Below are 23,428 nucleotides of genomic sequence, written 5' to 3' on the forward strand. Positions count from 1 at the left end.
TGTGACCATGAAATGACACTTTTCCCAGTTTAATACTAGGTTAGTCTCTTGGCACCTCTTAAGCACCAAGGCAAGGTGGTGTAGGCAGCTGGGAAAAGAATCCCCAAACACAGAAAAATCGTCCATGAAGACCTCAATAAATTTTTCAATCATGTCCGAAAAGATGGACAACATGCATCTTTGGAAAGTGGCAGGTGCATTGCACAATCCAAAGGGCATGCGTCTATAAGCAAAAACTCCATATGGACAAACAAATGATGTTTTCTCTTGATCACTAGGATCAACTACTATTTGGTTGTAGCCTGAATATCCATCCAAGAAGCAATAGTAAGCATGTCCGGCAAGCCTTTCAAGCATCTGATCCATGAATGGGAGTGGGAAATGATCTTTTCTGGTGGCTTCATTGAGCTTCCTGTAGTCTATGCACATCCTCCACCCAGTAACGGTTCTTGTGGGTATGAGTTCGTTCTTCTCATTTGGCACCACAGTTATGCCACCTTTCTTGGGAACTACATGGATGGGACTAACCCATGGGCTATCAGAAATGGGGTAGATTACCCCTGCCTGCCATAACTTCCTGACTTCCTTTTGTACCACTTCTTTCATGACGGGATTCAATCTTCTCTGAGCTTGAATGGAGGGTCTAGCATCCTCTTCTAACAAGATTTTATGCATGCATATGGATGAACTTATCCCCTTCAAATCAGCTAGGGTCCATCCAATGGCATCTTGATGAGTTTGCAGCACCTTGATCAATTCTTCTTCCTGTTCTTGGCTCAAGGCCGAGCTAATGATAACAGGGTGACTCTCATCACCACCCAAGTATGCATACTTGAGATTAGGGGGCAATGCTTTGAGCTCAGGTTTTGGTGCTTCCTTTTCTTCTTTCACTTTCTCTGGCATGCTTAGCATGGTTGTGTCAGCACCCTTGATATCACTAACTTCAATATCCTTGGTGAACTCCTCCTCTGCCACTTCCTTTATTGTTTCCTCGAAAGTTTCTTGTACTGCAATGTCCACTACATCAACCCTCATGCATTCCCTTAGTGATTCTGATGGATAGCTCATTGCCTTGAATACATTAAACACCAATTTCTCATCATGTAGTCTAAGAGTGAGTTCACCCTTTTGTACATCTATGATGGCTCCAGCAGTAGCTAGGAAGGGTCTTCCCAGAATTATTGAAGCTTTGGCTTCTTCCTCCATATCTAACACCACAAAATCAGCAGGAAATATAAATTCTCCCACTTTCACCAACAAATCCTCAACTATCCCATGAGGGAATTTAAAAGTTCGATCTGCCAATTGGAGGGCCATTCTTGTTGGTTTGGCTTCCTCAATCTTCATTCTTCTCATCATTGTTAGCGACATCAAATTGATGCTGGCCCCTAAGTCACACAAGGCCTTCTCCACCATGACTTCTCCTATGATGCAGGGGATTTGGAAACTGCCTGGGTCCTTCAATTTCTGAGGCAATTTGTGCTGAATGATGGCACTGCATTCTTCAGTTAACAACACAGTTTCCTCATTTCTCCAGCTTCTCTTCTTGGTCATTAATTCTTTTAAGAATTTTGCATAGAGTGGCATTTGCTCTATTGCCTCAGCAAAGGGAATGTTGATTTGAAGCTTCTTGAAAATCTCCAAGAACCTGGAGAATTGGCCATCCTTTTCACTTTTCATCAAACGTTGAGGATAAGGTGCTTTTGGTGTGTAAGGCTTCAGGACCTCTTTTTCTTTTTCTTTTGTTGCAAACGGTGTAAAAGATTGTCCTTGTTCTTTGTCTTTCACATTTTCCTTTGCTTCATCCTCTGTGGTTTCCCTTGAGATCTCCTTTAGATTCTTTCCACTTCTGAGGGTTATGGCCTTACATTCTTCCCTTGCTATAGCCTTGGCAGCATGAGAACCGCTTGTCCCAGGGGCTTGCTTAGTCAAATACAAAATTTGATTTTCTAGCTTCTGGATGGCAGCTCCTTGGTTTTGCAAGTTAGAATTTACTTCTTCCTTAAAAGCTTTCAATTCAATTATGTCTTGGCTCATGGTTGCAAGCATTCCTTCTATCCGGTTTAATTGATCTTGAAATTGTTGGTTCGGATTAGGTTGGGTATGTTGATTATTTTGGCCATGATATGATGGTTGGGGGTAAGTGTTTTGTGTGGCTTGGTATGATCTTTGGTTGGAGTTTTGGTATGTGGAATTGTTATGTTGATTGTGGTTGTAAGGTTTGTGGTTTTGTGGTTGGGTTTGTTGGTTTCCCCACCCAAAGTTTGGGTGGTTTCTCCAGCCTGGGTTGTAAGTGTTGGAATGTGGATCATATGATTGCCTTTGTTGGTTTCCCACATAGTTAGCCTCATCCCAATCACCTCCTTCAATGCCTACTTCCTCTTGATCTTGTGTGTGTATTGCAGCCACTTGCTTTGTTTCTATTTGCCTGGTAAGCTCTGCTAGTTGCTTGACAAACACCTTGTTTTGGGCTAGAATTGTATCAACATGGTTCAGCTCCATGACTCCCTTAGTGTTGTGCCTTTCTGATGCATAGTAGTACTCATTCTCAGCCACTGTCTCGATCACTTCAATGGCTTCTTCCACAGTCTTTTTCCTGTTCAATGAACCTCCTGATGAATGGTCTACAGCCTTCCTTGATTCATAAGAGAGCCCATCATAGAAGATGTGCAGTTGCACCCAATCATGGAACATGTTTGGTGGGCATTTCCTTGTCAAGTCCTTGAATCTCTCCCATGCCTCGTAGAGAGTTTCACCATCTTGTTGTCTAAAAGTCTGAACCTCAGATCGAAGCCTATTGACCTTTTGTGGAGGGTAGAAACGTGCCAGAAACTTGCTTTCCACCTCATCCCATGTTGTTAGACTCCCCCTTGGGAATGATTCCAGCCACTTAGCTGCTTTGTCCCTAAGTGAAAATGGGAACAAAAGCAGTTTATAGGCATCTTCCTGGACTCCATTGGACTTCACAGTGTCACAAATTCTCAGGAATTTTGTGAGATGTTGGTTTGGGTCTTCATTAGCACTTCCTCCAAAGGAACAATGATTTTCCACAAGTGATATTAGTTGTGGCTTGAGCTCAAAATTGTTGGCCTGAATGGGTGGTTTCTGGATGCTACTACCACAATTCCCAGAGGTTGGGTTTATGTATGAACTAAGAACCCTCCTCTCAGGGATGGCATCGTTTCCATCAGCTCTCTCATGGTTGTGAACTTCTCTATCCATGTTGAGATCTAAAGCTTCCTCAAAATTGTCCTCAGATTCTCCTTCAGATTCCTCTTCTCCCACTACTCTCTTCCCTCTTGCTTCCCTTCTAAGTCTATGAAGGGTCCTCTCTGGTTCGGTATATGGAGGAGTTGATGTCTCTCCTCTCCTACCTGTCATACAAGAACACAGCTCAAACACAAACAAGTGAAATACTCTTGGTTAATGGAAGAGTATGGTTAACTCAATTGAGGAATTAATTCAAACAGTTAGTGAGTCAGTGAGTTAGTTGCATGAATTTAAAGGCATAAAGAAGGAAAGCATGTAACCAAGTGCAGAAATTAAAATTCAACAAGTATCTTGGACAGAATTAACAAAGCAAGAGAAAATTGCTCAATCTAGTTAGCTTCCAATTTGAGAATTGTCAATCAAAAACCAATCCCCGGCAACGGCGCCATAAACTTGATGCACATAAACTAGTTATGCTACGATTTAGGAAATTGCACGATCGGCAAAATTCCTTCCGGCAAGTGCACCGGTTATCGTCAAGTAAAAACTCACAATAGAGTGAGGTCGAATCCCACAAGGATTGGTTGAGTGAGCAATTCGGATTAGAAGTGTGTTCTAGTTGAGCGGAATCAAGATTGAGATGAGAATTTGCAGAATGTAAAGTTGGCGGGAAAAGTAAATGACAAGAAATTAAAATGGCGGAATCTTAAATTGCAATGAATTAAAGAGCAGAAACTAAATTGCTGAAATTAAAAGGGAATGGGGGTGTTGCATGAATTGAGTTGCAGAATGTAAAGAGAAAGTGGAAATCAGAAATGGGGGATTCATTGGGTTTAGGAGATATTGAAATCTCCGAATCAAAACATGTATATCTCTTCCTCAACCAATGCATTCATTGAATTTTGCTTGGCAATCTTATATGATTGGATCCCAATCCCTTGGCTTACCAATTCTCTCTAAAAACAAACAAATTCCCAATCCCTTGGTTTAAATGTTCATAAGAAGAGATGATGCTTGATCACTGATTATACCACACAATTGCATGAACCACAATTTGGTAGGATTACATGTCATAATATCCATCCAAACCCCAATCCAATTCACTGTGAGAAAGCTTCTCTAGCATGAATCCTCCATTCCTTTCCCAAGGCTCCGAAGGATTCCAAGTATGGGTAGTTTCTTTCCCAAGACAACTACTCAATGGAATTAGATCGAGAAGCTTTCTAACAAAATTCAAGAGAAAAGATTGAAGAAGAAGATAAACTATTATTGATTCATTGAATTACAATAGAGCTCCCTAACCCAATGAAAGGGGGTTTAGTGAATCATAGCTCTGAATTCAATTACAAAGAAAAGGAAAACTAGCTAAAAGTGAAAGAAAAAGTCCCCTCTAACTTAACTTCTATCCTATTTATACACTTTCTATATTGAGCTTCAGTTGTGCTTCTTGGGCTTTGAGGCCTCTCCTTGCTTTCCTTTTGCCTTGGGTTTATGATCCATAATCTTGATGAGGTTGTTGATCCAAATCCTGTAACATTTATTGAGCCAACTTAGTGATAATCAAATAATGACACATGACTCAATAAATTGAGATTTCAAACTCATCAATCCTTCAGGCCCAATCCCATAAACCATGATATTCAATTGGGTTTCATACCAAAGTAAGTTTAAGTTAATCTTTGTGCTCAAAGACTAACTTAAATCACAATATTTTTGGCCCAGAAACCTTTTCCAAGAGTGGCGTTTAAGTTGTAGTTTAAGCTTAAACTGCAGCTTAAACGCCAGACACTTCCAGTGAGGCCTTTTGTAGAAGCACGTTTAAGCTTCAGTTTAAGGTTAAACTGAAGCTTAAACGTGGAAATGGAAGAAGGTAGCCCTGGAGAGTCATGTAGTCGAACACGTTTAAGCTTCAGTTTAAGGTTAAACTGAAGCTTAAACGTGGAGATAGGAAGGGCAGCCCTGGAGGTCGAACACGTTTAACCTCCAGTTTGAGGTCAAACTGGAGGTTAAACGTGGAAAAGGGTGGAGGCATACTGGAGGTCGAACACGTTTAACCTCCAGTTTGAGGTCAAACTGGAGGTTAAACGTGGAAGCTTAGAATGGTAGCCCTGGAGGTGTCGAACACGTTTAACCTCCAGTTTGAGGTCAAACTGGAGGTTAAACGTGGAAATGGAGAGAGCAACCCTGGAGTAGAAAAGCTGTCGAACACGTTTAAGCTCCAGTTTGAGGTCAAACTGGAGCTTAAACGTGGAATGGCTCCCTTGTACTCTTCCTGGTTCTGGCGTTTAACCTCCAGTTTGAGGTCAAACTGGAGGTTAAACGTGGAACTCCTCCCTGGGTGGCATACTCATTCTGGCGTTTAACCTCCAGTTTGAGGTCAAACTGGAGGTTAAACGTGGAATGCTCCTTAAGTGAGGCTTTTCATTCTGGCGTTTAACCTCCAGTTTGAGGTCAAACTGGAGGTTAAACTTCAATCCCAGCATTTCTTATCCTTCATGATTTTGGCGTTTAAGCTCCAGTTTAGGCTTAAACTGGAACTTAAACTCCACATGTGATATTCAAGCTTCCTTTATTGATTTTGTTGCTTCCTTGCTTAGCCTCTTCTTCCCTGAAATCATCCAAACAATTGCATCAAAGTCTTGCAAAATTTCATGAGAAATCTTCCATTCATAGCATTTAAGTAATATAACTAAAACTCATGGAATTTGCATCAAAATCATATTGTTTGGATGGTTCATTGCTTTGTTCTTCATTTAACCATTTTTGGTTACTTTAAGCTCAAGAAAATGCATAAAACAACTAAAACTAACAGAAAAATGCTAGTGAAACTAGCCTATGATGCCTTGGCATCAAGGAGCGTGAGAACCTTCATGACCGTGGTGCTTCCAACCTCGATTTCTTAAGATCCATAACTCCAATAAAAAATCTAATCCGATAAAAGTGTTCGTATCTTTCTCCTCTTCATGTTGGTGTAGTTTTTGTTCGACGGAAGATGACGGTGACACAGCTCCCATTCTCCTTGAGTTCGGCCAATTAGAGTTCTCGGAGGCACAGATGATTTTTGACGTTTTCTTCTTCATCAGTTCGGTCAGAAAGCTTCTCTGAAGCTTCCGTTGTTTTGATTTCGTACGGAGGTAGGGTTTTGATAAATTCTCACCAATTAAATTTGTGTTGGATAAGTGAATGATTGTTGTGATTGATTATTGATGGAGTTTGATTGACTTTATATTGAATTTTTTTATATTGTTATATGTGATTAAACTTCTGATTTGGCCATATTTGTGCTGCCAAAACTGTGATAATGAGACTAATTTGGGGCTGTCATTGTGTTAGTTTTTGGATGAAATAGGCGAGGTTTAATAGCCGAGGAATTAAACTAAAAGCTGTGAAAAATCAGTAACCGAAAAACTCAAAAACGGATTAAGATTTAAATGTATATTTAAAAAAAAAAGGAAGGTTTTGGTTCTTGGTAAAGAGAAGAATCAGCCAAGAAGAATTATTTTTGAGGAAATATACTTGTATTTTTATGAAAAGATTGAGTTTAATATTATAATTATATAAGTTTTTCAGGTATTTTGGGTAATAAATAAAGTTCAGGGTAAAACGTGTATTTTATAAAAGCTCAGGGTTATTCATATAAATATGAAACAAAGGGAAGGTTTAAATATAATTTTATAAAATATTGAAGTCAAAAATAAAATATTAAAGAATTCGTAGTTTAGAAGGTAATTAATAAAAATTTGAAAATAAGGTTTTATAAAATAAGTTTTAAGAATATTATAAATATTATTTTAAATATTTATTTAAAATTTCTCATTTACATTAGAGTAAATTATTATTACAAATTTTTATTTATCAAGATATTATTTTATAATAATATTATTGTATGTATTATGAAAATAAAATAAAGAGTGGTAAACAGACAAGTTTTTCTAAAAGTTTTAGAAAGACAAATCTAAGCTAAGGATCTCATGATCCCCTCTTCATAAGACACTTAGAGAAAGGCGAGGGAATAATGTGAGGATGATATATATTATGAACAATAAGAAAGAAAGAAGAAGAGAGTCAAAGAAAGGAAAGGAAAATATTAAAGAAACCTCTGCTACAGAAGAGCAGAGAGGAAAGATTAAAAGAAACGAAAGAAAGAATGAAACGAAAAGGGGATACGTAGAAGTATTGTTTGACCTTGAGAACGAGATGAGATGATTATGTACTTGCTGAAAACAAGTAGAAATATGGTGGTGAGTCCACCGAGATTTGCTTCCAGAGATACATTGGCCAATCCAGGGGATGGTCGCACCTGTAAAACAGAGGTTGCTTACAGAGGTTATCGATACATACATTGGCCAAAGAGAGCCTCACCTGTAAGACAGAGATTGCTTATAGAGGTTATGTTTGCATACATCAGCTCAAGAGAGTCGCACCTGTAAGACAGAGGTTGCTTACAGAGGTTTTGACAATGGAAACTAAACTCAGACAAAGGTTGCTAAGTTTCATCGGGAGCGAGTCGAAACCTACAGATGAGCTCATTACTTGTACTAGGGATAGACATGCATCATACTTGTTTGTGTATATTTGTTTGTGAGTGTGTTTTCTATGATTGTGTGTGCTTGTAATTGGGTTTTGTATTCTATAATTGTTGAATTGGCTCGTACTTTATTGACTGTTGTTGTTGACCAAGTATATATAAAATGGATATAACTATATACCCCGACCCTACTAAGAACTCCCCAGTTCTTACCCCCAATTTCCACCCTTTTCAACTACAGGTGCGAAGGCTTAGTGTGGAACTACAAAAACATAGAAGATTCTATTTACAAGTTGAGTTGTTTGATTTTATTTTTCCCTCGTCATTTATTTTTTTAGTTTTTAGAGGGGTATGAATTGTGTTTGAGGATCTTGAAATAAGTCTATGTATATAAAGTTATGTGAATATATCTACTTTTGTGATTAAGTGATTTAAAATAAAGTCCCCTTTTGTTTTCTTAATTAAAATTTTGGTTCGTACTCAGGAAGGCTTGATATTAAATAAAGATAGTATTGAATAAAAAGATTTAAAGGTAAGTAACGCCTAGGCTTTTAGTACGATCATGAGGTACTAAAAGTTAGGGTGTTACAGTTTGTTCCTATTAGAGCCTTGGGAATGTACTGACTATGCTTCACTGCATACTCTGAGTGTCTGTCATGCGGTAAGACTTGTCTTAATGACAAGAGTTTGAGTTTTAGATGTATGACTATCTATTGATTAATGCTGTTAGTCAACCGTTACATTTCTCATGGTATTAGGTCTAGCCAATTTAATATTGATGATTTGTGTATAAGGAGACACTAATGGATTATCATACACGAAATAGAAATAATAGGTTATGCAAATCATGGGTTTGAGAACGTTAAAAGTTACGTTTTAAGGATTCGTTTTGACGTATACTCTTTATTCGTGCTGTGAGACATGGTACCCTCTCTTCTTTCATTGTTTTCATTGAAATTCTTTGTTTCGGATTCCGTCCTTAAAATGTGATTTGAATGTTTCTTTCAACCACACCTTATCGTTCATGCATATCTTTGCTTGATTGTGATCTGATCTGTTCACTTGCATTCTTTCGAGTGTTCATCCTTGATGTTGCTTGTATTCTTTTCTTGAATTTAGTCTCCTTTTTGTAGAGTTCGAACTTATTTTAATGTATCAATTTTCGAGGACGAAAATTTTTATAAGTGGGGTAGAATGTAACACCGCAAATTTTTAAAATTTAAATAATTAGTTATTTATGAGTTATTATATTATATTAAAATTTTATGATTATTGAAGTTTTTAATTTAATTATTACTTATTCTATTAAATTTGAATTATTTATCAGAAAATAATTTGATAAAACAAAAATTAAATTTATTATTATTATTATTATTATTCAAAAAAAAAAAGAAGGAAAAGAAAGTGGCCTAACGCCATTATTATACATATATGCCATTGTATATATTCATTATATATATACATAGTAAAGATAAGAAAAGCCAAAAGCGTGGCTTTAATATGTATATGGATATATATATAACCTTGACAACACACATTCACTTCATCAAAACTCATTTAATCATCATCATTCATTCATTTTTAATGCCATAAGGAAGAAAAAAAAAAAGAAAGAGAACCGAGAGAGAGGAGAGTGAGAACCTTTATGACGTTAGTGCTTCCAACCTCAATTTCTTGAGATCTATAACTTCAATAAAAAATTTAATTCGATAAAAATGGTCGTATCTTCCTCTTTTTTGTGTTGGCATAACTTTTGTTCAGTGGAAGCTGAAGGTGACGTAGTTCTCCTTCGCCTTGAATTTGGTCAATTGGAGTTCTCGAAGGCACAAATGATTTCTAATATTTTCTTATTCAGCAGCTCGGTCAGAAAGTTTTTCTGGAGATTCCGTTGTTTTGATTTCGTACGGGGGTAGGATTTCAATAAATTCTCACCAATTAAATTTGTGTTGGATAAGTGAACGGTTGTTGTGATTGATTATTGATGGAGTTTGATTGACTTTATATTGAATTTTGTTATATTGTTATATGTGATTAAGCTTGTGATTTGGTCATGTTTGTGCTGCCCAAACTGTGATAATAAGGCTGATTTGGGACTGTCATTGTGTTAGTTTTTGGATAAAATGGGTGAGGTTTAATGGCCGAGGAATTAAATTAAAAGTTGTGAAAAATCGGTAACCGTAAAAATAAAAAACGGATTAAGATTTAAATGTGTATTTTAAAAAGAAAATAAGAAGGGTTTCGATTCTTGGTAAAGAGAAGAATCAGCTAAGAAGAATTATTTTGAGAAAATATACTTGTATTTTTATGAAAAAGATTGAGTTTAATATTATAATTATATAAGTTTTTCGGGTATTTTGGGTAATAAATAAAGTTCAGGGTAAAACGGATATTTTGTAAAAGTTCAGAGTTATTTATATAAATATGAAATAAAGTAAAGGTTTAAATATAATTTTATAAAATATTAAAGTGAAAAATAAAATATTAAAGAATTCGTAGTTTAGAAAGTAACTAATAAAAGTTTGAAAACAAGGTTTTATAAAATAAGTTTTAAGAGTATTATAAATATTATTTTAAATATTTGTTTAAAATTACTCATTTACATTAGAGTAAATTATTATTACAAATTTTTATTTATCAAGATATTATTTTATAAGAATATTATTGTATGTATTATGAAAAATAAAATAAAGAGTGGTAAATAGACAAGTTCTTCTAAAAGTTTTAGAAAGGAAAATCTAAGCTAAGGATCTCATGATTCATTCTTCATAAGACACTTAGAGAAAGAAGAGGGAATAATATGAGGATGATTTATATTATGAACGATAAGAAAGAAAAAAGAAGAGAGACAAGGAAAGGAAAGAAAAATATTAAAGAAACCTCTACCACAGAAGAGCAGAGAGCAAAGATTAAAAGAAATGAAAGAAAGAACAAAACGAAAAGGGGATAAGTAGAAGTATTGTTTGCCCTTGAGAACGAGCTGAGATGATTATGTAACTGCTGAAAACGAGCAGAGATATGGTGGTGAGTCCACCGAGATTTGCTTCCAGAGATACATTGGTAAATCCAGGGGATGGTCGCACCTATAAGACAGAGGTTGCTTACAGAGGTTATGGATATATACATTGGCCAGAGAGAGCGTCACCTGTAAGATAGAGATTGCTTACAGAGGTTATGTTTGCATACATCGGCTCAAGAGAGTCGCACCTGTAAGATAGAGCTTGCTTACAGAGGTTATGACAATGGAAACCAAACTTAGACAAAGGTTGCTGAGTTACGTTGGGAGCGGGACGAAACCGACATATGAGCTCATTACCTGCACTAGGGATAGACATGTGATAAACCACTATTTCATGGTTTATCTTGTGCTCATTTGGGTAGTTTTTATCAGCTTTTCACCCACTTATTCATATGATTTGCATGGTTTTACATTTGCCTTCCTAATTATGTGCTTTGATTGAAAACATGCTTCTTTGGCCTTAAATTTCCTATGTTTAATCCTCTCTTATTACCATTAGATGCCTTGATATGTGTGTTAAGTGTTTTCAGAGATTACAGGACAGGAATGGCTTGGAGGATGGAAAGGAAGCATGCAAAAATGGAAGGAATACAAGAAGTTGGAGAAATTGCTAAGCTGTCCAGCCTGACCTCTTTGCACTCAAACAACAATAACTTTAGCTACAGAGATTCAAATGATGTGGTTCCAGTTGCGTTGGAAAGCTAACGTCCGGGGCTTCGATTTGATATATAATATGCCATAGTTGCCCTGACGCTAGGCGACGCGACCGCGTGCTCCATGCGGCCGCGTCGCAGTGACGAAAAACCAGCGTGGCAGATTTCTTCTGCAGCGATTTCTGGGCTGTTTTCGACCCAGTTTGCGGCCCAGAAAACACAGATTAGAGGTTATAAAGTGGGAGAATGCATCCATTGATGAGGAGGCTTTTCACATTCACAATTTTAGGAGTAGATGTAGTTTTAGAGAGAGAGGTTCTCTCCTCTCTCTTAGGATTAGGATTTAGGACTTCTCTTAGTTTTAGGAGTGACTCTCAATCCCAGGTTCAATGTTCTTTTACTTTATATTTATCTCTCATTTTCAGATACTTTAATGCTTATACTAGTTATGTTGCCTATTTGGCTTATGCTACATTCACGTTATGATTTTCTTTGAATTAATATTATTTGAGGTATTTCAGTTATTATTGCTTTCTTTTATTTACATGATTATTGCTTCCCATCTGAAGGCATTTTTATTCCAGTAGATTTACTTTTCTCCTTTTGGTTTTGGTTAAGAAATCAGTAACTCAGGAGTTATCCAATTCAACAGCATAACTGATAATTGTTATCTTGCCAATTGAGTTGAACTTCAATAATCCCAATCTTTTCTTAGAAAATAAATAGGATTCGAAGATCAAACCAATTTGTCCCTTGACTTTCCTTTGCTTTAGTAAAGGTCAACTAAGTGGAATTAAGATTCAACTTTCATTATTATTGATAAGGATAACTAAGTCTGGACTTCCAATTTCTCATACCTTGCCAAGAGATTTTATTATTATTATTTTATTTTACTTGTCATATAACATATTCCCTCCTTACTTCCAAAACCCCCAATTTACAATCTTCATAACCAATAATAAGAACATACTTCCCTGCAATTCCTTGAGAAGACGACCCGATGCTTAAATACTCGGTTATCAATTTTAAAGGGGTTTGTTACTTGTGATAACCAAAACGTTTGTACGAAGGGATTTCTGTCGGTTTAGAGACTATATCTACAACGCGACTGTTTTTATGAAATTCTTTACTGGCAAAAATCCTAACGTCAAAATGGCGCTGTTGCCGAAGAATTGCAAACGTGTGCCTTATTATTGGTTATTGTAAATATTTGCTTTTTATTTGTTTATTTGTTTTTATTTTTGTTTTTATTTTTGCTTTTTCGTAAATTAAGAGGTTATTGATTTTTATTTAGTTATTAAAAATTTTCAAAAATTTTTTTCTTGGTGTTCATCTTGATCTTCAAGTTGTTGTTCGTGTTCATCTTGACCTTCAAGTTGTTCTTAGTTGTTTTCTTCGTTTTGATCTAAAAATTTTTAAGTTTATTATCATTTTATTGTTTTTCTCTTTCTTTATTAAATTCAAAAATTCAAAATTAAAAAAAAATCAAATTTCAAAATTCAAACTTAAAAATTTTCAAAATTCAAATTTAAAAAATTTTTCAAATTTTAAAATTCAAATTTCAAAAATTTAAAATTCAAAAATTCAAATTTCAAAAATTTAATTTTCAAATTTCAAAATTTAATTTTTAAATTCAAAATTTAAATAACCTTTTAATTTAAAATTATTTTTATTTTTAATTTTTATTTATTTTTTGTTACTATGAACTCTCACCCCTTTGGCTATGAGTCTGGTTACAATTATGTTGCAGGAAGAAGAAATTACAATGAGAACAGGCATCAAGGTTGGAACAATCAAAGATGGGAGGAGCCACAAGGATTTAATCAACCCTTATGGCAACAACCACCCCCAATGGACTATCAACAACCACCACCATATGCCTATAAACCCTCTCCTCAACATGACTTTAGACCACCATACTCACAAGTCCCTTTTCACCAAACACCACCATATGACCCTAACCCGTATCCACCATACCAACCACCTTATGAGCCAAATGAACCATACACAGAACCACCACCTTTCCAACACAACTACTCTCATGAACCACCACTTTGGTATTCACCATCTCCATATCATTATCAAGATGAACCACTTTTCTATTATGAACCGTCTCTCCCAACCAATGAATCCTCATATCCACCCCAACCTCTAATGGATGACAGACTTCGTGTTATTCTTCAAAGGCAAGAAAGGATGAATAAGAGTGTGCAAAATTTCGCGGCCGCCTTCGGCGAGTTAGTAAATATAATAGCTTCCCAATATCTGAGCACTCAAAGAACTCCCATGGCTACATATGGAGAATCAAAAGAAGAGCAAAGCATGAAGGAGACACTAGAAACTTCGGTAGACAATGAGGAACATGGCTTTGTATTGGAACAAGTGGAGGAAGCCATAATAGTTGCAGAGGAAGAAGTGGTTGAAGACTTAGGAGATGCTGAACCTCCATGGGAAAGTCAAGACATAGAACCTCCTTCCAAGACGGTTGCATTTGATGTTGAGGAGGGTGTACAACCTCCAAGGCATATCATAGTTGAAGACTTGGAAGAGGTTGGTCAAGAGATGGAGAGTAAAGAAGAAAAAGCACAGCCTCCCATGCCCTTGGTAAGTAATGAAGAAGAGATTGAATTGGAAGAAAGCTGCCAAGAGGAAGAGGTTGAAATTGAAGAAGCTTGCAAAGAAGTGGAAGTTGTCAAAGAGCACAAGGGAAATGAGCTTGAAATCACCTTGCCAAAGTTATTGGAGACTCCTCCCCCTAAGTTGCCATCATCCTTCACAACATTCAAGTGGGTAAAATTCATATCCCTTAGCTTTCTAATTCCACTTGAATACGGGCTACTGGAGACGGATGGTCAACTTAGACCTCTTTGTGGCATTAAGAGTAAGAGGAAGATGGCCAGTGGTAAGAACTGTCCTGCAAGGTTCATTATGGTTGGAAGCTTTAAGTTTAAACGCAAAGGTTGGTGTAAAGCTCAACTGAATGGGTCTAGGAAGCTGTTTGGTAGCTGCAGTGAGAATTCAAATTACTTATCACCCAGTTGGAAAAATACAGATCCCGACAAAGATGGGTGTAAAAGTAAGATTTGGGATCCTGGAATCTGCTCTGACACTTGTTACCCCGGGAGCCTAAGAATCTGTTTGAAGCTTCTTAAGGGCTTTACATGCTTAGTTTGGGACCCCGGAGGTTACTGGAGATACAAACATTGGTGGAGATTCCTGGATGAATACAAGCATAAGCCACCATAACAGGGAGCTCACCAAATGTCCAACTTAAGGACTCTAACTAAAAGTGCTAGGTGGGAGACAACCCACCATGGTATGATCGTTCCTTTTTCATTTTTAGTTAGTTTTATTTGTTTTCGAGTTTTATTTTATTTTATTATATTGAACCTGGAGTTTTGCATCACATTCATATTAACACTGTATTTTGCATCACATTCATATTAACACTGCATTTTGCATCTTTTCAGTTAAAAAAAAAAAAGAGAAGCACGCAAGTGACGCGGCAGCATCGCTGACGCGTCCGCATCATGTGGGAAAAATGGCTCCCACGCGACCGCGTCACTCACGCGGCCGCGTGACCTGGAAATCGACGTACGAAGGGTGCACGACCGAAAGTTGTGCGAGAGTGGTGCTGGACTGGTGCTGACCGCACATGCCTTACCACGCGGACGCATGGCTCACGAGTCCACGTCATATCCCCATGATGGCCACTCACGCGATCGCGTCGACCACGCGATCGCGTCGACCACGCGACCGCGTCACCCTAGATTTTGGCAATACCAAGTTTCGAACAGAGAGTTGTACGACCGCGAGGCTGCACTTGCGCCACTAGCACAAATCAAGTCACGCGATCACGTGCCCCACGCGTCCGCGTCGCCTGACCTTATTGCGCACCACGCGACCGCGTCACCCACGCGACCGCGTCGCCAGCGTCACACAACTTATCCAGATTAGTGCCAATTTTCTTATCTTTTCTTCTCTAATCCTAATTTCTTCTATCTTTTCTTCTTTCTTCTTTCTTTCTTACTTTATTTCTTTCCCTTCTCATTCTTCTTATCTTTTATTTTATTTTATTTATTTGCATACTTTCATTCATTGCATATTTTTATTTTTCTAAATTTATTATTTTACCATTGGTGTTCAAATGTTCTTATTCAACTGTTACATCTTTTCTGGTATTTTCTTGGTGCTTAATGACTTGTTTAATTCTGATTGAGTAATATTATTTAAATCAATGCCAATCTTTTATATCTGTATTACTTTTGCATTGACATGAATTTATATTATCTCTCCTTCCCCACTCTTTTCCCCATTGTTGTACATTTTGTACTACTGGCATGCCATGGCTTCTATTGTTTTCTCACTTGCATGTTGTAGCTACCATGTAATTGAGACCCTTATTATTTGGCATTAATCCACCCATACTGTATTTATTTTCCTATCTTTATTTCTGGGTTACTCTTCTTCCCTTTTTCTTTCAGGATGGCCACCCGGAAGAGAACCGGAAGACGTTTACATGGGGAGACAGGCAAGTCAATCTACACAATCTATAGAGAAAAGTATCAGTTGAAGCCACACGTCCACTTGCACATCTTAGCATACACCGAGGACAGTGCAATCTTTAAGTGTGGGGAGGTCGATACCGATCTCCATGGGTTAGTACTTTCTTGTCTCAACACCAATGTTTAAATTTTCTTTGTAGATTAGTTGTTGCATTTGCATGTTTGTTTGATTTTTTTTTTTTTTTTGCATATTTTACCACTTGGTTGAAGTAATATTTTCTTTTTCAAGAAACCTTTTTAAGAGCATTTCACTAATAAAATTTTTTGTTACACTTGTTTGAAGAAATATTATATTGGAACATGGTCTAGAGCTCGAACACACGAAACCCGTGAGATTTTTTAGCCTAATTGATTGGTTGCATTTTATCAACCAATAGTTTATTTTTGATGTGTGTTTTTCTCTCTAAAATTGTAATCTTTGTCTTGCTTGATTCTATATTTCCATGGTTTGATGTATGCATACACTTACATGATTGAGGCCTTTGTTTCATTGAGCTTACATACCCATATGGTCTTAACCTTTTCATTATCCATTGCAAACTAATTTTGAGCCTATTATACCCCTTTGTTCTTTACTTTAGCACATCATTAACTCTAAGAGGAAAACAATAATGTCCTTAATTTGAATCCTTGGTTAGCTTAGACTAGTGAGAGTGCTCATAAATTAAGTATGGAGAAAGTTGAATTTGGAAACATTTGGTTTGAGAATTGAGTATGTTAGAATTTTCTGAAAATGTGAAAGAAATGTTTAGGACATGTTCATGCATTCAATAATTTAATCATATGCATTGAAAAAAAAAAAAAAATATATATATATATATATATATATATATATATATATATATATATATATATATATATATATACTATAAAAAAAAGAAGAAGAAAAAAGAGAAAAAGAAGAGAAAAAGAGCAAAAAATAAAAAGGGGACAAAATGCCCCAAAGTAAATGGTGAAAACAATGCATATGTGCTGTACTTGAAATTAGAATGCATGAATATGTGGAAAACATGGTTAATGGATGGTTAGATATTGTATTATGATTACATGGATTGTCTAAAGTTAGGTGGAAAGTTTAAGTTAATTAAGGATTCAGATTTTAGTCCAGTTGGCCAAATACAATCCTACCTTGACCCTAACCCCATTACAACCCTTAAAAGACCTCTTGATATGTGTATCTGTACATTAAATTTATGTTGATTGTTAGATAAAGAGCAAGCCTTGGAAAGCAAGGTTAGTGGAGAATTGAGAGAATCGAACCTAAAACACTTGAGTAATTAGAGTGCATACACTTCTAGTGAGGGTTCGATGCTCGATTCTTTGTTCCCGGCTGTCATGAGCTATTTTCTTCTACAAGTCTATTTGTACTTCATTTTTATGATTTGAATTAGTGAAATCCAATTCATATTTATTCTTGGAGAACTTATTTACTCTTAACCAAGTAAGTAAAAGCATTTAGCATGTAGTTGCATTCATAGGTTGCATTTTATACATTCTATCATTCCTCTTCATTCTTTATAGCTTCTCTTGAGCTTAGCATGAGGACATGCTAATGTTTAAGTGTGGGGAGATTGATAAACCACTATTTCATGGTTTATCTTGTGCTCATTTGGGTGATTTTTATCAGCTTTTCACCCACTTATTCATATGATTTGCATGGTTTTACATTTGCCTTCCTAATTATGTGCTTTGATTGAAAACATGCTTCTTTGGCCTTAAATTTCCTATGTTTAATCCTCTCTTATTACCATTAGATGCCTTGATATGTGTGTTAAGTATTTTCAGAGATTACAGGGTAGGAATGGCTTGGAGGATGGAAAGGAAGCATGCAAAAATAGAAGGAATACAAGAAGTTGGAGAAATTGCTAAGCTGTCCAGCCTGACCTCTTCGCACTCAAACAGCTATAACTTTAGCTACAGAGGTCCAAACGATGTGGTTCCAGTTGCATTGGAAAGCTAACGTCCGGGGCTTCGATTTGATATATAATATGCCATAGTTGCCCTGACGCTAGGTGACGCGACCGCGTGCTCCATGCGGCCGCATCGCAGTGACGAAAAACCAGCGTGGCAGATTTCTTCTGCAGCGATTTCTGGGCTGTTTTCGACCCATTTTGCAGCCCAGAAAACACAGATTAGAGGCTATAAAGTGGGGGAATGTATCCATTGATGAGGAGGCTTTTCACATTCACAATTTTAGGAGTAGATGTAGTTTTTAGAGAGAGAGGTTCTCTCCTCTCTCTTAGGATTAGGATTTAGGACTTCTCTTAGTTTTAGGAGTGACTCTCAATCCCAGGTTCAATGTTCTTTTACTTTATATTTATCTCTCATTTTCAGATACTTTAATGCTTATACTAGTTATGTTGCCTATTTGGCTTATGCTACATTCACGTTATGATTTTCTTTGAATTAATATTATTTGAGGTATTTCAGTTATTATTGCTTTCTTTTATTTACATGATTATTGCTTCCCATCTGAAGGCATTTTTATTCCAGTAAATTTACTTTTCTCCTTTTGGTTTTGGTTAAGAAATCAGTAACTCAGGAGTTATCCAATTCAACAGCATAATTGATAATTGTTATCTTGCCAATTGAGTTGAACTTCAATAATCCCAATCTTTTCTTAGGAAATAAATAGGATTCGAAGATCAAACCAATTTGTCCCTTGACTTTCCTTTGCTTTAGCAAAGGTCAACTAAGTGGAATTAAGATTCAACTTTCGTTATTATTGATAAGGATAACTAAGTCTAGACTTCCAATTTCTTATACCTTGCCAAGAGATTTTATTATTATTATTTTATTTTACTTGTCATATAACATATTCCCTCCTTACTTCCAAAACCCCCAATTTACAATCTTCATAACCAATAATAAGAACATACTTCCCTGCAATTCCTTGAGAAGACGACCCGAGGCTTAAATACTCGGTTATCAATTTTAAAGGGGTTTGTTACTTGTGACAACCAAAACGTTTGTACGAAGGGATTTCTGTCGGTTTAGAGACTATATCTACAACGCGACTATTTTTATGAAATTCTTTACTGGCAAAAATCCTAACGTCAACATGCATCATCCTTGTTTGTGCATATTTGTTTGTGAGTGTGTTTTCTATGATTATGTGTGCTTGTGATTGGGTTTTATGTTCTATAATTGTTGAATTAGCTCGTACTTTATTGACTGTTGTTGCTGACCAAGTATATATAAAATTGATATAACTATACACCCCGACCCTACTAAGAGCTCCCCAGTTCTTACCCCCTATTTCCACCCCTTTCAGCAACAGGTGTGAAGGCTTAGTGCGGAACTACAAGAACATAGAAGATTCTGTTTACAAGTTGAGTTGTTAGATTTTATTTTTTCCTCGTCATTTATTGTTTTAATTTTTAGAGGGGTAGGAATTGTGTTTGAGGATCTTGAAATAAGTCTATGTATATAAAGTTATGTGAATATATCTACTTTTGTGATTAAGTGTTTTAAAAGAAAGTCCCCTTTTGTTTTATTAATTAAAATTTTGGTTGGTATTTGCGAAGGCTCGATATTAAATAAAGATAGTATTGAATAAAAGAGTTTAGAGGTAAGTAATGCTTGGGCTTTTAGTACGATCATGAGGTACTAAAAGTTATGGTGTTACAATTGTAATCTTTGATTTGTTCAATTCTTTATGTCCAATATTTGATGTTTGAATGCATTTAAATGATTGAGGCCATTATTGCAATTAAAGCTCACTTACCCATATAGCCTTACCCTTGTAACTATCCTTGTTAACCACTTTTGAGCCTTATCAACCCCTCTTGTTCTTAATATTAGCACAACATAACCCTAAGCGAAAAATCATGAATGTCCTTGATTTGCATCTTTGATTAGCTTAGGCTAATGAGTGTGTATCATTTAAGTGTGGGAGAGTTTCGAAAAACATCGGTATAGGAGAAAAGTATTTTGGGTATTTATTGAAAATTTTGAAAATTGGATACATATTAATGTGTTTATTACTTAAATCATATGCATTTATCTATTCATGAAAGATTTTTTTTGTATATATTATGTTTCAAAAGGTTAAAAAAGGAAAAGAAAAAGAAAAAAAAAAGAAAAACAATTGAAATGAGACAAAGGTTACCCAAAAGAAAAGGAAAATATGAATAATGAATGCATATGTGATGTGAATGAGGAGGAATGCATTAATGTGTGAAAAAGTGAATAATGGATAGTTAGATTGCATTATAGTGATTAGGTTGTTATAGATTAGTTGGATGTTTAAGTTAATCAAAGATTCAAATTCTTATTCCAGTTAACCATAAACATCCTACCTTGACCCTAACCCCATTACAACCTTGAGAAGTTCTCATGATACTTGCATACATGATTTAAATATTTGTTGATTGCTAGATGAAGAACAAATCTTAGAAAGCATGATTAGAGGAAAATTGAGTAAATAAATCCTATACACTTGAGCAATTAAGTATATACACATCCAGTGAGGGGTTCGATTGCTCAATTCTATGTCTCCACCTCTCATTATGTATCATCTTATAAGTTACTACATTCTTTTGAAAACTTGAATCGATTCATGGGATTGTGATTGTATTAAACTATTATCTTGTTTTAGCCCTATATATTTATATGCTTGATTAGAAATTTGTTTGTTTGTTTTTACCAAGACAATAGAGACCTATAGAATAGATAGAAATAGATAGCATCAAGTAGAAGAGTTGTATGCATATAAGTACTTTCATTCAATAAGTTGTTTTTTCTTTTATCATTATCCTTTGTGATTAGCACGATGATATATTATTGTTTAAGTGTGGGGAAATTGATGAGTTTACATTTTATGATAATTTTTTGCTTGAATTGAGTGGATATCATCACATAAACTTGTATTTAATCACTTGAATAGTATACTTTTGTGAATTCTCTCTAAATTGCACCTAATTGTTGAAAACATACTTTTTGTGCTCTAAATAGTCAATTTAATTCTACTTTAATTTCAATCCATGCCATGATGTATTTTGCTGAGTGAATTCAGGACCAATAGGCAAGGATGGCTTTGGAAAAGTGGAAGGCAAGCATACAAAGTAGAAGAATTCATGAAGAAATAAAGGAGAAGAGTACTCTGGTACGTGCGTAAGCACACGTATCCGTGCGTATGCACAAGTGGAATTTTAGCAAGTGTATGTATGCAAACATGGCTATGCGTACGCACAAGTATGAGTGCGTGCTTCATATAGAAAGTCACATGGCTCGTGTTTTTGGCCCAAATATGAAGTTCTGAAGGTTTATCAAAGAGGGACAACTTTACAACACATACATACATTATATTAGCAAGTTTTAGTAGGTTTTTAGTTAGTTTTTCTTAAGGAACACTCTCAATTCTTAGTAGGGTTTTATTAGAGTTTGATATTTACATTTTAATCTTGGATTCTAACTTATCTCCATTATAAGTTGTCTTTAATTTTCTCTTCATTTACACTATATTTACTCATACTTTCTTATAATTAAAGTTACTTTGTTAGTTTAATTACTTGTGAATTCTTGAGTTTCTTGTTAATAAATTTGATATTTTGAGGTTTATATATGTTTGATTGAGTTACTATTATTGATTGTTTATATTGGTTGGTTATAGTTTCAAGTATCTTTTGCAATTTACTATGTTTTGTTATTGTGTCCACCAAGTGTTTGTTGAAATTTTCATTATGAATATGGAGTAGATTTTCACTCCTTGGCTTGGAGTTTGAGTAACTGGTGATGACAAGTCATCTTAGCCTAGTTTTACTAGTCTTTTTCTTTATTTTATTAGAATTTATGCACTTTCTTGCATTACAAGTAAGTAATTTAGAGTGGAATTGCATGGTTTCCTTGAATCAATCAACCACCATTTAATTGATACTAAATCATGAGGTTCAAGCTAAATTTAATTGATTTTTATTGATTTATAAATCTTGTGAATTTGGTGATACTTTGATTGGTTGTTTTGATTACTTGTAGGTGAAGAAAAGAAGAAAATAAGAAAGCGTGGCCTAAGAAAGCGTGGCCCAAGGGAAAGAAGAATATGGCAAAGGAAACTAGGAAGCTTGGCACATGGAAGAAGGAAGCACAATGCTCTCTTCAGGAGCGGAGCACTCTCTCAAGGGAGCCAAACTATGAGCCAAGAAGAGCAAAGTATGATGCTACGCTCCCATTGAGAGCGGAGCACAATTTGGGACCAAGAAATAAAGAAGAGAAGAATGATGCTCCGCTCTCCTTGAGAGCATTATTGTAAGGTCCAGAACTTTTGAAAAGTCTTATTATGACCAAGTCTCAGATCATATGGTTATTTATAGCCTTAATTTCAGAAATTATTTTATTAAAAATAATTAAGGCAAGTTTTGACTTATTGGATTTGAGATAAGTTATGATTATTATCCAATTTTATAATTATTGGATTATTTTCTATATTTAAAGTATAAAGTTGATAGTTATGAAATAATAAGGATTTTATATGGTTTGGATTGGATAAGTAATATTTTAAGTATTAATACTGCTATTTTGGAAAATGAAGAAATTAAGTATATTATTTCTAATTATTTGATTTGGACATTTTATTGAAAATAATTTGTGAAAGTGATGAACAAATAGTATTTTCTATATATAATTAGTGTTGAATTTAATTGAGTTTCAATTACTATATTACCCCTACTTTTATTTGAAATTACAAAAGTAACCCTAACCCTAATTTTGATACACCCATTCCCTGAAACCAACCTCCTTCACGCTGCGTAGCCTCCAGGCTTTCCTTCATCCTCCTTCTGCGCAGCCCTATGCGAAACACACACACACACACACACACTGTTCTTTGAGAAACCAACGAAGAGAAAGAAAGGGAAGGCAGAAATCGGGAGAACGGAAGAGAGAAGGGAGGAAAGGGGCTGTCTGCCGGCGCCACTGGGTTCTGCCGCCACCGCCGAGAGCTACACGTGGGGAGCCGTTCTGCCGCCGCGCCCTGCCCAGTTGAGGCCGCCGCTGCTGTTCGCGAGGTCGCCTCCGTCACAGATCGGAACTGAGGCGAGAGAGGAAGAGTCTGACGGGAGGGCATGCGCGTGAGAAGGGAGGAAGGCTTCGCGAAGAGCGTCGCGCCGCCGCCGCTACCCGTGCCTTCGCCATCGCCATTCCGTCTCAACCTGGTGTCGCCGTCGTGCCCTGGCGCCAGTAATGGAGGACGCCACCGTCGTCTGAGAAGAACCCGACGCGAGAGAGAGGGGGAAGCCACCCGCGACGCCGCCGGAGCTTCCATTGCCGTCAGAAGCTGCCGCCATCCAGCCAGCTGCTGCGGTGGTCGTCGCCTATCGTGAATGGCTGCCGGAGAAGTGGTTGTGGCTGTCGGAGCCACACCGGAGCTTCTGGCCGTTTCTGCCACTTGAGACCCCACTGCCGTCGCCGGAAAACGCTTCTGCCGCCGTCGAGATCCAATGCCGATAAGGGTTTTATT

At 36.3% G+C, this 23,428-nt stretch overlaps 1 non-coding gene across 1 annotated transcript; it reads left to right on the forward strand.

The window, feature by feature from the left end:
- The first annotated feature begins 2,692 nt into the window (after nt 1–2,692).
- On the forward strand, nt 2,693–2,796 carry LOC148553130 (small nucleolar RNA R71). The gene has a single exon (XR_015892605.1). It is a non-coding gene; the product is annotated as a small nucleolar RNA R71 (small nucleolar RNA).
- Nucleotides 2,797–23,428: the final 20,632 nt, after the last annotated feature.

This window comes from Arachis ipaensis, chromosome B7 (genome assembly GCF_059453495.1).
Source record: "Arachis ipaensis isolate K30076 ecotype BB chromosome B7, ASM5945349v1, whole genome shotgun sequence".
Taxonomy (NCBI): Eukaryota; Viridiplantae; Streptophyta; class Magnoliopsida; order Fabales; family Fabaceae; genus Arachis; species Arachis ipaensis.